Genomic DNA, 16,335 nt, shown 5'->3' with positions numbered 1-16,335 from the left:
TGATGTGTAATGTGGATTACACCGTGTGTTGTCGCCTCTTTGGTGTAAACTGACTAGTAAGTTGAAGGGAATTTAAATACGGAGTGAATAAAACACCAACATACTGTGGTCACAAGGCGGAGGGTTTTTTAGTTTGAGCCAGAATGCAAAATGCCTGCCAGCTGCCAGCGGCTGTTGTTCACAGCCTCGTGACTGATACATATTTTGATGGGGAAAAAATAAAATAAAATACTCACAATGTACTAGAAGATTGGGACTGGTATGATATGTGATCTTTGAATTAAAATGAAAATACCTAACACTGATCTAAATCCTGGAGAGAAGTTGAATAAATTAGTCAGGCTTTTCTTCAGCAGCAGTGCTCCTTTCCCTCTACCACACACTAGTTGTTCTACTGACTAAAAGCATCTGAATAGTAGACATAATTTGACCCTTTTGCTCATTTCTTTCAGCACTCAATATGCTGAAGTATGTCATTGAAGGGCCTTATCTGAGCTTTTTCACAAATGATGACCTTCATTTAATAATTTGGTTTCAACAACTGCAAGAACTCTTCCAATTTAAAAAAAAACAAAAAAAAACAGACTATTTCTTTTTAATAGTCATCTGCTCATCTGTAACAGTAATTATTTTTTTTTTTTCATTTTAAGCTAGACTTAATTTTTGTTATTTATTTTACTATAATGGGTTCAGACTCTGATATCTTACTAAACATTTCATTGGAAAGAAATTAAAAACATTCATTTATTTCACCGCCATAAAGAAACGGCCAAGCCAATCGATTGTTTGCTAAACAAACTTTCAAACACTTTTATATAATAGAAGGCCACCTTGCTACCAAATTGGTCAATGTGTTCGTATAGAAAGGGCATCTCATCCATCAGAACTTGGACAATGGCCCCAGGTTTTGAGCACATTTGAACACTTAATGCAAATTTAAGCTCCCACACTTTTACTCATTCAGAATCCAGCAGGCAATTTCTAATGTTAGCTTGCTCAAGAGACACTGTACAAAAACCAGCAGCATAGTTAGCAACAGTCTGACAATCAATCAGAAACAGCTGTGAAAGGTATATCATTCCTTAGTCAGAATTGAACAGAAATTATTCTTATGGGTGCTACTCAATAAGTGGGGATAGACGGCTAACAATAGGGCTAACTCAAGGTGCATATTCCCCATTTAAACCCTCTGCACATATGTAGTAGAGCACTTGTGACCTTAAGTTGCTCTAAAGATGTCCCATCAATGTTCCATCTCATCCTATATAGATTGGTTCTGAGAGACTAAAGAGCCACTTAGTAGTAAAACAGAGGTGTGGACTTGAGTCACACTACTTGGGTTAACTCACCTGTTCACATTTTGTTGAGGCCCAAAGTTATAAATATTTAAGGGTGGGGTCACTTGAGTGATAGGCTGATAGTGTTGTCGGCTTCCAGTCAGATCTACCGTTGGTTCCTTCACCAAACTGTACGAATGTGGTTGCTTCTAAAAACCAAGATGGCAATGGCAGAAATGCTTAACTTGGGGCCTCAAAAAGGTAGTCTACCAACTAACGGGTGACATCATGGTAGCTACGTCCATTGCTTATACAGTTTATTATATTATCGCTTTTCATTCCCAGCAGATCCACTGACCATACTCAATGACATTTCATTTGGTGAGCAGTGCATCATGAATTGGACTCAATCACATCTTCATAGCACCCTATTACTTATTTGATTAGGACTCAAAACTTAGGGCGTCAGTCTTTACTTAGGACTTGACTTGGGACTTGAGATCAAAGAATTGATCCTTACTTGTGACTTGCAAAACAAGAACTTCGTCTCACCTCTTTAATATACCTAGTCAAGCCACCATATTACCAAGCTGGCTTTTCTCTTGACATGCTGCATCAATCTGATTTGTAATTGGTGCATTTACAAATCAGCAAAGATAAACCGATTTCAAATGCATTATGCGCTCTATTAATAGGCTTGTTGTGTTGCTACAATGAAAAACCATGCTCTCGGCATCTTTTAAAGTCCCAATTCCCTCAGTCATTTTGTTAGCTTAAATTTGCACCACAATAGGTAATTGCTCCAAGCAGTGTCTTTACATGGACTTGGTATTAAGGCAGTTAATGACAGCGGGTCAATACTCTGTGTTTTGGATCCTTTGACTGCTATGCCTTTAAAATCTAATAATGAATTCATGAATGGGCCAACCTGAGGTGATGCATCAACCCGCCATCCACCTCCTCAGATCATTCCGGCTTAGATATTTCCAGTCAGGAAAAGGTTTGAGTAGAATTACAGTCTCTTAGGTGAGCGTGCAGTGCATGCTGTGTTGGCGTTGTTAAAACTGCGATTGACAGGCTAAACCCAATCGGGGACCCACTAAAAACAGAGGCTTAGATTGTTCTTTTGTAGGGGTCCCCTGGTCGACAGAAAATGGTTGATGAGCAAGATCTGCCCCAGAAATCAAAGCACCGTTGGGGGCGCGCTTGCAAGTCTTCCACTCATCAGATTGACATCCCTTAGCAAGATCACGAGGGAAGGGCGATTGGGGAGACACACAATGAATCTGAACCAAGAGAAGGAGGTGTGTCATGAGTCCCCGGAGAGAGGCATGGCAGGAACAGTAGTGTGTGTTCGTATAAAAGACTCAGTCAACGGCTGCGTCGACAAGAGAGGCTGGATCATGCCGTTCTTGCGTAGGAGGGCAAATGCGTGTGAGAAGCAGCATATAAACACCTCAAAGGATGTGCACAGAGTGGAATATAAAGATGCTGGCTATCAATGGAGGAAGAAAAGAGTACCTGTCATTCATTCCCTTAACACTGAATACAGCAGGGCCAAATTCAGACTACCGCACATCTTCACCTCATTTATCACATCGAGGGACCATATGTTTCTATTCCTTTGAGAGCAGATGATGCCTTTTTACCTTGCTTTGTGTAAAAACAACTACAATTTGTACATGCACGACCTTGTCCTTTCCGGTTGCTCATACATGAAGCTGAGCAAAAGCACATTTAGACATGTATGCACGCCGGCACTCTTCCACCCACACATATTTGCAAAGCAAACAAACAATACAGCTCTCAAGGTGTGTGTTTAGAAAAGCAAACAGCTTGTGGCACTGACTGGCCACAAAAGTAAGAGAAAAGAGAGCAACGTGCACAAATAACGTGTGTTCAGTCATTGCCGAGATTATAATGTCACTTGGGAGCCAGAGCCCTGCACAAACACCCCGCTGTGCTCTATTTCAATAACTTTCCATAAACCAATCTAATCTCTCCTCCCTCCTACACTGTGCTTTAAGGATTTTTTTAGTCTTTTGTTTGAGAAGCAGATAATTCCTTATAAATCATAATAGCACTGCATGGATTGTAAGAGGTTTCATAGCGTAGTAACATGACGAGTTCACAGCAAGTACATATGCTCACTTAACACCTAAGCATTGTTTAAAATGTGCCTAAAATGCTCTTGTTTCAGATTGTGTCATAATACAGATATTTATGTTATGCATGTTATCACATAGGTCAAATGCACATTATCTGTATTTTAATGTGTGCAGTATTATTCAGTACAATGTGACCTTCCTTGTAAATTTCTTGTGCCTGATTTCCAACATGGTATTGGGAAATAACAGAGGTGGGACAAAGTCATTGTTTTACAAGTCACAAGTGAGTCTTAATTCATTGAACCCAAGTCCCAAGTCAAGACAGGCAGAATTTTGTCTAACTTTGGACTGCTATTTAGCCCCCTTTCTGAGAAGCTGGCATGACATGGTTGGTACCACTGGATTTCTTAGGTCCTGGATTCCTTTCTGGTTTCATATGATACCAGTGTTATCACTATAATTTTAAAACTCAGCCTGGTACAGCCCCTTAAAGACAGAAGTGTTGGACAGTGATTAATGTGATTAAAATAAAAATACAGAAATTAGTAATGTGTTATGTACGAACCTTAATTGCATTGCAAATAAAACAGTAATGCTGACAGCCCTAGTTTATTTGTTAAAACATTTTTTTTGGAAGTTATTGCATCTCCATTTGTGATTTATTGCATACTGTAATTCTGTTTATATATTTCTTTTTTAATTAGTTTTGATTTGGTTTGTTTTTGGTTTTTTTTCATTTTTTTTGCACCATTGCATAGTTTTTGTACAATTTTAATTTGTAATGTTGAACAAATTTTACTTTATAGCATTTTTTCGAACTGGCACTCAGCTGCATAACATTAGTTCTTCATGGTTCTCTCCTGCATTGGATGGTGTCTGATTGGTTTAAACAAGGTGGATCTGGGGAATTAAAAGTCAACTTGCCAGGGCAGAATAGCATTAAAGTTATTTGTATTAGGAAATGAAGGGAAATGAATTGATTCATGGCACACTTTAAATAACATACTTTTTTTTTATCTTTGGGCTTGGAGGAAAGTATCAAGTATTTTCAAGTCAAAAGGTCCAAGTCCAAGTGAAGTCAGGAGTCATGGTTTATGAGTCGAGTCCAAGTCATATGACTGTAACCGACACCTCTTTTACATAGCAAAAAATGGCAAACAAGTAATGGTGTAGAAATGAGGCTTTGACCGTTTTCTTTTTCTCTTTTTTTCTTTCTACAGGCTGCTTCTTCGTTCTGCTCTTTGAGTGTGAATGTGTGGCCTTGAGGTATTCCCAACGGACCATATGGCACAATACCACACGATATAGGTAATGTCTGCCTCTTTCGTTGAGCTTTTCTGTTTCACACTGGAATAGTTTGAGGGCTGAAAATACCCCTTGAAAATTCTTTAACCTTTCTTATCAAAGCACATACAAAGCAACCTCGGGCCTTGGCAGGATAAATTCACCGTTAAAGAGGACATTCAACATGATATAAGTGACAGAAACCTCGAGGGGGGGGATGATAAACTTGAGTCTTTAACACCAGATTTGTGGATTTGGTTGGGGGAATTTTCTTTAGACTACTTTATCTTTCACCCAGGAGTAATGCTTAGTATCTGGAGAATGAAACTTTGTGTGGTGTTTGCATGAATAAGTACTTCTGAAAACATGTAAAACAGCCTCATGAAAACAAAAATTGTCTAAATGACATTAATGAACCAGTCAGATCCATGTCTCCACCTGATATCATTATCAATGTGTGGAATGCAAACAAATCAAGACTAATAACATCTCCCACTCACATTATGAGTTTGCAAAGTAAATGCTGTGCTTTTTTCCCCATTGTACTAGCATAATGCTGTCATGAACCCATCATAGTCTGCACCTACCTGCACATTTAGCCGGTTTGGAAGCAGGTGACAAAATATATTAAATGCACCTAATGCATTTGTGCACAACTGACCCCCATAACCACAAATCTGTACATATTCTAGCATAATGGTATCTCTCTGTTTTTATGGTGTCTTGTGCTGTGGTGTGTAGGAGTGGTCAAACATTACTAAGAAAATCACACTGGACTCTTCTGTATAAACCTCATGTTCACAATAAGCTGAAGAGACACAAACCAAGGTCATTTCACACGTCATAAGAAGTACTTGGCCTCTTAAAACAGTTATATAATGTCTCTTGGGGCTTTAGAGGGAGTTTTTAAAAGTATGAAAAATAACCCTGATGATGTTGTCAGGCGTATCAACCTGAACCTGAAGACTACAGCTTAAGGGCCTTTTCACACCTGAATGTCAAAACCAAGGTGCACTTTTACACTTTTATATACATTTATAGGAAATATTTTTTTCTGGTACCTACACCAGTAAAGACCTTGTGAGAGACCAAAGAACTGACAAGATACAGTAATATCACTGGACTTTTCTTGATGTCCAACAGTCACGTTTGTACAACCGCTGCTCTAAACTCCAACATATAGCATCCTTAGGTAATGTATCAGGGGACAGTAACGTAAAACTGCTATTTTTAAGGTGGAAAAAGCACATGCTGTTGCTTTAAGAACTCTATATGACAAAACTATATCCTGTCGTCATTAGCAACATAAGCTGTGTCTCCTTATACTTGTAATTGACTGATCCGTAGATGAGTGTGCACTTGACATCAGCATGTTGCCAATTTGGTGAGTAGCCTTCTATTGCAGTTTGGATGACTAAAGAAAAATGTGTGAACAGATATTTTTCATTGTTGCTACATTAATATCATCACTGCATTTCTACCAGCAGCTCCTTTGTAGACCACTGCCGCAGATTCTTTATCTTCAGGTGCTCTCCCATTCTTTTGTATTCTGTAACTCTCATCCTCTCAAAAAGTAATTTAGGTATCAGAATCTTCCATCTGGCTGTGAGTATAGCCTGCCAGAACTTCTTGTAATTGGTCAGAATATCTGAACCATCCAAAATTGTTTACAAACCAGAATAGAACCGATCAATTTGATCTGGACCAGCACCATCTTTTTGGTGGACTAAGGTTCATCTGTTTGGTCCAGGCTGTGGTCAATATTGGTAATTGGCAATGGGCAATATTTCAGGAGATGAAGTGTAGGAAGCAGATATCTGGGCAAAGATTTCCTCTTCCATGTGACGGTCAGTCCAGCTAATCTCTGCACAGATATCTGCATGTAGAAAACATCTTAAAAAGCAAATACAAAGCTAAATCGTCATCAGATGATAGCTTGACTGGTTCCAAATTGCATTTCAGCTTAAGTGTTTTCTGTACCTCCACATGGACTGTTCACCTGCTGCTCAAAGATGATTGGTCAATACCATTTGGACTACAAACGGAAACCAGAGCGTTTCCAGTGCCAAAATCTTGTCCCGTTGCCAACAGATATCTGTTAATAGAGATTAGTTTGGATCAAACTGAAAAGGTGGAAATTCTGGGCCAAACATGTTAGCTGTAAAGGGGTCCTTAGACTCACAAATTTAGAACAAAACTGGAGGGTTGGAGTTTAAAAAGATGTATATCTATCAGGCAGGCAGGATAAATAGACATTATAGTTTTGGATGCATTGGGGAATATGAGAGAATTTTCTGCATCACCTGTGAAAACATTGTAAAATGTCTGTTTTGACAAAGTTACCTGAAAGACGGTAGAAGATGCTGTTGGTAGCATGATTATTTAAGTGTTTACAGAAGCATCCAGTAGCATGTTGTGGTTGGGAGATAAAGTCTTGTTGAAGCAAGCTTAGCTTTTTGGCCAGTTGTGTTCAAACTATGTTCATTCTTGAGGCTTCATGCCTTAAATGGTAAAGGAAATTACCGATAAACTCCTCAGTTGTAGCTTTTCTGTTGACGTACTAGATTTTGTTTGTTGACTTACTGAGAGGTAAGGTATATGTTATTAATAGTGTTGAGCCTTATAATTAGGTTACTTTGATAGTTTGACATTTTGGGGGGAAAGAAATCAAAATGCATTTGCTTTCTTGCATAGAGTTAGATAAAAACAATGATACCACTGCCATGTCTGTACGCTATATTTGAAGGTGAAACCAGCATTTGGTTAGCTTAGCTTAGCATTTAAACAGGGGGAACAGTTAGCCTAGCTCTGTGCAAAAGATACAAAACCTACCTACCAGCTCTTCAACAGCTCTCAGCTCAACACATATCTCAGTTGCTTGCTCCATACAAAAATTGAGTCATAGGACTCCAGGGTAAGACTAGATGTTACTGACTTGTTTACTGTTTTTGATGGTAAGCTAATTATCCCCCGGCTCATCTTTATAATTAATATACACATTTAGGTGTTAGAAATGATGACTTACTGTACATTAATACAGAGATGTATCCTACTTCTGAAAGTGCATGTAATGAATGCAATCAGCCGAGGAGGTTGCAGGTGCAGCAGCATGTAAAGATGATGATGATGATGGGTTTGACACTGTGATCACAGCAGGGCGCTCAGCTGTTTAACAGCCCCAGAATTCATCTATAGCTACCATTGATGTTGTCACTACTGTTAAGCAAGTGGCAGTTCAGAGCCTCGGTGGAAGCTGTCCTACATTCTTGACGCACACTTTTGATCACTTTGTTAAATCTGTCTGATACACAAGATTCAAAGAGTGCTTTCAGGCTTTTGAAGTTTCATGCATTGCCACTCAGGAGGTTTGTGAAGGTCGTACAAATGTGAAAAAAAAAAAAACTTAAGAAGGTGTTACAAGTACATGCAGACTAAATGTTTGATTTTGTCATTACAAACAACAGATTTGTACCTTTTTTTGTGCACGACTTTCACCAGTTTGGTCTGAGTCTTTTTAAACTCTGTCCCGAAGCAAAACAATGCTTAAACTCAGGCTGCGGGGGATTTATTTTGATCCAAAGTACGTCTAGCTTTGAGCGTATAGTACTCGAAAAGAGTGAAGTGGTGTCTGGCTTTTGTGGGCACTCAGCTACACAGAATAATGATAATGAAGGATATGGAAGAGGTTATGAAGAATGGAATCTGTGTTTTTTTAACCCTGAGATATAGAACAGACTGGATTGGATAGATTTAGTGCATCACTCTTTTGCAGTCGCTGTATGGGAACATAATATAAAGTGCGGCAGTTTAAAATAAAATGCCGCGCCTGGATGACTCATGAAAGCATTATATATACCACTGAGAAGGTGCGTCACATATTTTTATTAACATCTAACTTTAGGGAAGGTTTGAACCTGAGGCTGAGAGTATAAAACACAGTTAGATTAAGATATATTTTTAGACCACAATGAGTGAAAGCTTGGCAAATCACTCCTGACCAACAGTAAAGAGACCTGACAAGCTGAGACTCAATAAAGAAGTCACTTTCCTCTGAGGAATGTCTCAGGAAAATCCATCATGCATTCTTTCAATTAGTTCCCCCCTTCATCCCAGGATTCTGCAAGTCTGATATCTTAATGAAAACATTTTGGAAATACACTGTAGATGATAACTTTCAAATTACTGGGCATGCACAGTGTGACAGGGCCCTCTGTTACTATCTGATAACATCTACAGTTTTTCTTTTACTTTCTTGCATTCAAGTTTCGCAGTGCAGAGTTGGAAGAAAACCAAGGCCCATGAACTCATGAGATGAGTCCATGAGACTGGACGATTTATTGGGATTTTATTTGAAGTTTTACAATAACTTTAAGCCTTGATGACATTTGAACTGGTGAATATTTTAAAAACTCACCCCTGTGTGGTTGTCATGAATGGAAAAATTAGCCATAGAGACCTAAAATTGCTTTTGTAAGAGGCTGTAAAGGTGTTTTTTCTGCTGTAAGGTTGGTTATTTCAACATGGGGGCCTCTGGGATTGACACAGTTTGGAGCCAGCCTCAAGTGGCCATCCAAGGAATTACAGTTTTTGGCACGTCCACGTTGCAGCGTGGTCAAAGTTTCTTTTGCTGCCCTCAAGTTGCCAGAAAAAATAAATTTGGTAAATTTGGTACCATTGTACTTGTACAAGGAGTTAACCCAAAACCCGTGCTTACTGACCATGTATGTGATTAATAGTATTAGTCCAAGATGTGCATTATTATTGGGCTACTAGATACTGTTGTTGGTGAAGATAGAGATCCAACAGATGACTCCCCCTAAAATCACAAATGTTTTTTTATCAAAAAAAGGACAGTGAATCACACATCCTTCCTTTTTGGCCTGCAGTTACATTTAAATGATGTCTTACTCCTGACAAAAGACATCACAAACAATTTAGAGTCATATTATTTGGGGTATTCCTAGTTTGAATGGTATTACTAGACAGACCGGACAGAGGTAAATGGTCTAGAATTTGAGCAAAGTTTCTGTAAAACACTCGTCATGAACACACCCTCAGTGTTTGTGTTAAAACAGCCCAGCTGCTTCGTGGATGAGCAGGAGGGGTGAGGCAGGTGTGATGAAAGGATGGAGGGGTAGTGGTGGGGGCTGATCAGGAAATGGTGTAGGGAAATCTAATTTATTTTTCATACGCTGCTGAGATAGAATGTCATATATCATGCCATGTCGCAATTTTGTGCCAGTCCCAGGCTCACAAAAGATGAAAGAATAGTGATCAAAGATACAGAAAGGGAAGTCAGCTGTTGGAGCTGCTATGGGATCCCCATCCACTGAGAACAATATAAACTGTGTTAAAATAGTCATCCAGTATCCTGCCACTGTTGGTTATCAGTGTGGGACAACTCACTTCAAACATCCCAGACAGGAGGGGACAGGAATGAACTACAGGCCTTTTTTTGTTTGCCATGTATACACACTTGGAAGTGATGTTAACAAACAGATTTGGGACTGAATGGATACAGCTGGAATCCCACATCTAGGAAGATACAATATCTTATCTATGAAACACCAAAATGTTCAATATTTATATAAATATTAAGGAAATAAAGATACTATACTATTAATAACTGTATTAAATGATTTGCATAAAATATATAAATTAACCTGGTTGTCCATGCACTTAAGTGCTGATGACCTTATAAAAAAAGTGACTCTATGAAAAATTAACTGAAATAATTCACATGATGAAAAGTGACATGCAAGATTTGACACAATGAAATATGACAGAAATAACGAGTGACACTTTAATGTGTCTAAATGTGACACTATGAAAAAAAAATGCCATTATGTAGATGACATTTTTGACGTAATTGAAGTGGCATTATGAAATAAAAAGTGATGCTATGAAATAGAAATTTACACTTTGAAAAGTCACATTATGAAATAAAATGTGACGTTATGAGAGGTGACATGAAATTAAAAGTGACACGATGAAAAACGACATTATGAAATTAAGTGACATTTTAAAAAATGACATGAAATAAAAGTTGACACATTTAAATTGGCATCATAAACTAAAGTGGCGCATTGAAAAGCGTCATAATGAAATGTGACATCATGAAATGTGATATCATGAAATAATAAGTGACCATAAGAAAGGACATTATGAAAATTTACATTATAAAATAAAAAAGTGACAGAGAAGAGCCACTATGAGATAAAAAGTGACATGATGAAATGAAAAGTCACACTATGAAAAGCGTCATAATGAAATAAAAAGTGACATTTTGAAATAGACATTGACATTATGAAATAAAAGGTGACACTGAAAAGTAATGTTATGAAAGATGACATCAAATAAGAGTGACACCATGAAAAATAAGAAATAATTATTATTGAAAAATGTTATTTATTTAAAGCTAACTTTTGAAAATCGTCCTATGGAACTCTGTTGTTCTAAAATAAGATTTTATTAAAATAGTGAGTTTTACTTTAAACTATGTTATTTATATAATATCCACAATTTTGATAATTTTATTATATATTTAATAAAGGCTTCTCAAGCTAGCCTGCTGACTCAATAAGGGCTAACAAATAAAAATAAAAATAAGAAATGCAACTGACTTTGACTGACTTCAGCAGCATTGAACAGATCAGCAAAGAGCAAAATGAAATAAACTATTCACATAAACCTAAATAAATTGTTTTATTGTTTTCTATTTCAATGGATCTATGTGCACTTAACTCAAATGAGCGTGTGGTGACAGTGATTAAAACAAAGACAGTCTCATTTGTCTTCCATCAGTCAAACACACTGTCTCTATCACATACCAAATGACCTATTAGATTTGATTTGCTGTTGCTGCTGTTGTTTTTTACAGTGGCCATTAAACTATACATGCACTTGAGACTCGCCAGAAGCTTTTAGAGCTATAAAGATATTATGGAGTTGGCTGTGAATGTTAATAAACAGACACATGATGGCTTTTATTCCTCCCTGGCGTGCTTCTACCATGAATTTTTCTTTGCAATATTCAGCCCTAAATAATATGCTGTATCCTGTAAGCTCAAGTGCAATATGGACCACTGATTTACGAAACACAAACACTAGAAAAGCATACATCACATTACTATAGAGACCAAATAAGGGCTTTTTCTTCCCATTACCATTTGATTTATTTCTTCAGTCACTCAGCCTGTCATTAATTGGCTGCACCAACATGGCGTCTTTCTAACCTTTTCCTTGTTTCTGCTTTAAGGTTTGAGAATTTCTACCGCCTTGTTACACACCAGAGATCAACCAATTACAGTATCTATATCAGGCTTAGAAACTCTTTCTACTTCACTGGCGCAAAGGAAAATGTTCTGATCTGTACCATGTCCCGCATTATGAATTCCAGAGGAGATATCGAGCTACATATAGAGGCGCAAAGCCTTTGCTGCAGAAATGTTCATTTCGACAGGCCATTTGCTTTTGAATATTTAATTATTTTTTCACTTGTTTAATTTGTGAGTGGGTGTGTATCATTATCTTTAAACAAGAGATGCTGATTTGCAATGGAAAACAGCAAAATTTTACCCACTGGCAGAGACATCTGCTAAAGATTTCAATAGTCAGTGCTTAATTAATTGAGTAACTGTTTTTTTGTTTTTGTAGTACACCATGCAATTGTAGATCTAATTATTGAGATACAACACTCAGCAAACCCACACATAACTTGTCTTTTGCTGTATGAAGATGAATACAAACTAAATTGGTGAGGGCTGTAGGTGGGTGGAACGCTTATTTTTGCCTTTTCACTCAATACTACATAGATTTGAGCTATAGGCATCAAAATGATCCATGTTTGTGTGCTACAAAATAAAAGTCTTTGAGACTGCAAAAGCAAGAAGAATTTGATGAGTGCAAAACACATAGGAACTGCTTTATTAGTAAAGGATTGCTCACATGCTAACATTGGTGATTTAAAAGTGTCAATACATGATGCCAATAAATGTTGTATATAGCATTGTAATTCATTAAAATGTACATTGCAAACAAGAAGGGGAGGGGGGCATTCCACCAATTTTACTTGTCAAAGTCAATTTAACAGACATGACTACTGAACCTTGTATAATGAATTTTGTGACACAATAGGAGCTGAGTCAAATCAAAGAAAATGACACCACTAGTACTTAAATGACAGTTTGAGAACCAAATACCGCCTGAGAAAATATTAGGCTCTTCAAGTCCCACCATTATGACCAACCATACCAATAGCACGCCCCAAGAATAAGTCCCAAAACCTGTAAATAAATTAGCATTTTAGCACTCTCGGTGCCCTTGTCTTGATGTCACTAGGTGTTGGTTAGGTGCCTCAAATAAGGTCTGTGGTTATATATATATATATATAGGTTAGGGGAAAGTGCATAGCCTTGTGTGGAAGTGCCAGGTATTCACTGTGTTGCTGTATCCAAAAGACCATCAATGACAAGCAGCAATGATTTGTCACAAGATAATTCTTTTAAACCCTCCTGCTCACCAGCAGTAAAATCCTTGAGCATTTCAGAGGTTTTGATGCTGAGCAGGTTTTTCATTCAGTAGTTTCTCTTGGCTGTCATTGGCAAATATTTGAGTCATATGTCCTCACTGTTGCACTGCTGAAGTTGCCACTAGCATTATCACTTTGCTTTAAATATTCTCCTCTTGATCCTAATTCATTAGTGTCCGTATGGAGCCATAATAGCAGCGTTTTTGAACCATTCATTTTACCTCTGTTTACTATCTTAAAACTATCTTAAATTACATTTCAGTTTCAGCGTCAAATGTTGTTGTTAATAGATTGCAATTCCTCCATGTAACAATACAACTATGGTTATCCATAACCATAGTTTGCTTTACTGGAAAGTGTGCATTACATAATTTGGGCATGGAGTTTCAGAGATTTTCAGAATTTATCAAGAAGTAAGAGTTTAACAAAATACGTTATCCTAATGTATTATGAAAAATGTAGGACCCACTGTCTTTGTTGGCGGGAAAACAAGCTAAGAGAGGCTAAAGCACTTCCCCAAGAGGCAATAGAACAGTTGAGTGATAATTTTCTGTGGGTTTTTCATGATGAGAGACACATTACTAACAGTCGTGAGCAATTGCTAATATGAGTGGTAACATAGAAGGTCCCTGCCTCTTCTCATTTCGATCTTGTCAAATACCACTGCTTTGACAGTGCTTTTGGCGTATGACGCCGATGCCAAAGGGCATCTTTCACGTCTGCATGATACGCCTCTGGACAGCATTAGTTGGTCGCGTTATGATATGTTTATACACTTAAGAACATGGTCGGATGGAACCTGTTGCATGCGCATTATATGCCACAGAAACAGCCTCAGGTTGAAATGCTGCCAGTAAGGACATATGTAAGGAGCACAAAAGTCCCTAATGAGTGGGCAGAAGTGGTGGTGGATGGGTCCAACAAGTCCTGGACTTTGATGCAGGAGTCAGGTGTTAGCTTCCCATCTGAATGTGGTGTTTTTTCTGTACGCCTTGTACCTCCTTCCCCTAATCCTAACCCTCCATGCCAGCATGTGCTTATGTTGACATTCCAGCACTGGTTGCCATGTGCTTGAATTTTTAAACATAACCATTTACCGTGCCATCCCACTATGTGCATTTGTTGACATCACAGTAGTGGCATCCAAGGATGTAAAGAGAAGATGCAGAAGAACAACTAAAACGTAATATGGAGATGAAGAAGTCCACTGCAAAGTGGCATCGTGCCAACTTGGGATTAGAATGTGTGGAAAGTCCAGACGGGCATTTTTGAAATCCTGCTCCACGTGTTATGTGTAATAAAGTGTAATTATCATAATTACAAAATAATAATTAGGCAAAATTATATCTAAAAAGATCTGATTGTATCTAAGCGGTAGCTGGGAATACGAGTGTGTTGTTTTAATCAGAATGTCTGTTGTAATCATGCCCACTCATCTTGAAATCAGTGAGTCTGTGGAGGTGCTGAGAACACGTAACAGATATTTGTAAACACTCACACACCATGGTTGTATATATCATGACAGTTTTATGTTGCAAGCTGACGTTAACTATATGCACCAGACCATGGGATTTATCTGCACATTATGCACGTGTGAATTAAATATCTTGACTTTTTTGTTCCTTTTGATCCCAGCAGGGATCCCTCAGTCCACTGATGGAGAAATCCCAAACACAGTCTTTAGTTCAGTACAAACACTCATCGAATCATCTTAATGAACCACTGACATGTTGTTTCCATGAATGCAAATGAACATTATCATCATGGCATTCAACTAGAACAACAACAAATATATTTCTTTATTTGCCCAGCTTAATTGCTTATTAACGTGGGATTACTTTGTTTTTGTTAAATGATTTCACATGATAATTAATCAGTTTCAGTCCACAAATCCAACTCCTCCTTAACAGAGCCCATCAGCTAAACAAGCTTAAATGAAGCATTGCAAACTAGGCCACCTCTGACGCTCCGCCGCCTCGCACACAATGCACAATTCCTAAGAAAGGAGAGCATTGATCTGCGCTAAACTGGCGCGAGTTTGTGACAAACCCTCCAGAGCTGAACTGATGCTGTTAAAAAGCTGCACCAGCCGCCATGTGCTTTTGTCTGATGTGTTTCCTCGCTTGCTGCCGCCACTGTGTAAGGAAGTCTTGCAAGTGAAGGCAGAGCCGAGTCAAAAAAGCAGTAGAGCTCAGGCTTTCCAAGAGAGAGCTCGGCTGTCTCTTCTGTGACGCCATTTTTGAAATCTCACCTTCAGGGGCAAGTCTATTTTCCTTCCCCATTTGTGATTTGATATTGTGAACTTTTCTTCCTTTTCTCCATGTTGTTCCCCACCTGTCTTTCCTCCATGATTAGCTGTGTCACTTTTATGATAGCAGCAAAGAGTAAAGCTTTTGTGGACAAGGATAGGAATTATTTCTAGGAGCACATGGCATTGCATCCTGACATCAGCATTATTTTCAGCCTTGAAAATGTTTCGAGAGTGATTCATAAGCACAAGGTCCTCTATTATCCTCCAGAATGTGTTTTCACAGGTATGTAGCAGGAAGCATGAGCACTTTGAAAGCCTGTGACTGAAGTGATAGACTGATAACACTGATTTATTGCTATACAGCTCTCACTTAAGGCTAAAAAGACTCTAAGTGTATAAACACATTTTTTTGTTGTTGTGCTGCTGAAGACCACACTTGAGCATAATTATCAAATAACATATATAGGCCCTTTCATCGCCGATATCATCAAACATATGTTGGCAACAAAAGTGTTGTTCTGCCCCAGCCATCCAAGCTTTGAATTAAAAGTGCATCAATATGTCTGGTAGTTACGTGTTTGGTTATCAGAATTGATATACCAACTGACTCAAGCTCTACTTCCGCCAGGATCACGACCGTTTTATGGTGTAATGAGTAGAGGTGTGGTATCTAGTCACATGACTTGCACTCAAGTCAGACTCAAGTTATAAATTTGAAGACTTTAGGCTAGACTTGCCTCAAATAGGACTTGCAACAGGACTTGGACTTTAACACCAATGACTTGCTATTTCAACAGAACTTGAGTTTTTTTGCTTAAATACTTAATGCCCTCTCCCAAACCCCCAAAATTGGAAAGTGTGTTATTGAAAGTGTGCCATGAATCA

The 16,335-nt window shown here is 38.2% G+C and overlaps 1 protein-coding gene across 2 annotated transcripts in view; it reads left to right on the top strand.

Annotated features, from left to right (window-relative positions):
* Positions 1–16,335, top strand: part of LOC121954068 (leucine-rich repeat and fibronectin type-III domain-containing protein 2) — a 289,380-nt gene that overhangs the window by 234,000 nt on the left and 39,045 nt on the right. For both annotated transcript variants that reach the window (XM_088087367.1, XM_088087366.1), the window contains one exon: positions 4,606–4,693. The gene's annotated coding sequence lies outside the window, so the exon portion shown is untranslated. The remainder of the gene's footprint in view (positions 1–4,605; positions 4,694–16,335) is intronic.

Source organism: Plectropomus leopardus, chromosome 14 (assembly GCF_026936395.1).
Source record: "Plectropomus leopardus strain MGB_pleo_1.0 chromosome 14, ASM2693639v1, whole genome shotgun sequence".
Lineage (NCBI taxonomy): Eukaryota > Metazoa > Chordata > Actinopteri > Perciformes > Serranidae > Plectropomus > Plectropomus leopardus.
The sequence above is the reverse complement of the archived record's forward strand: the minus strand, read 5'-3'. Positions and strand labels throughout refer to the sequence as shown.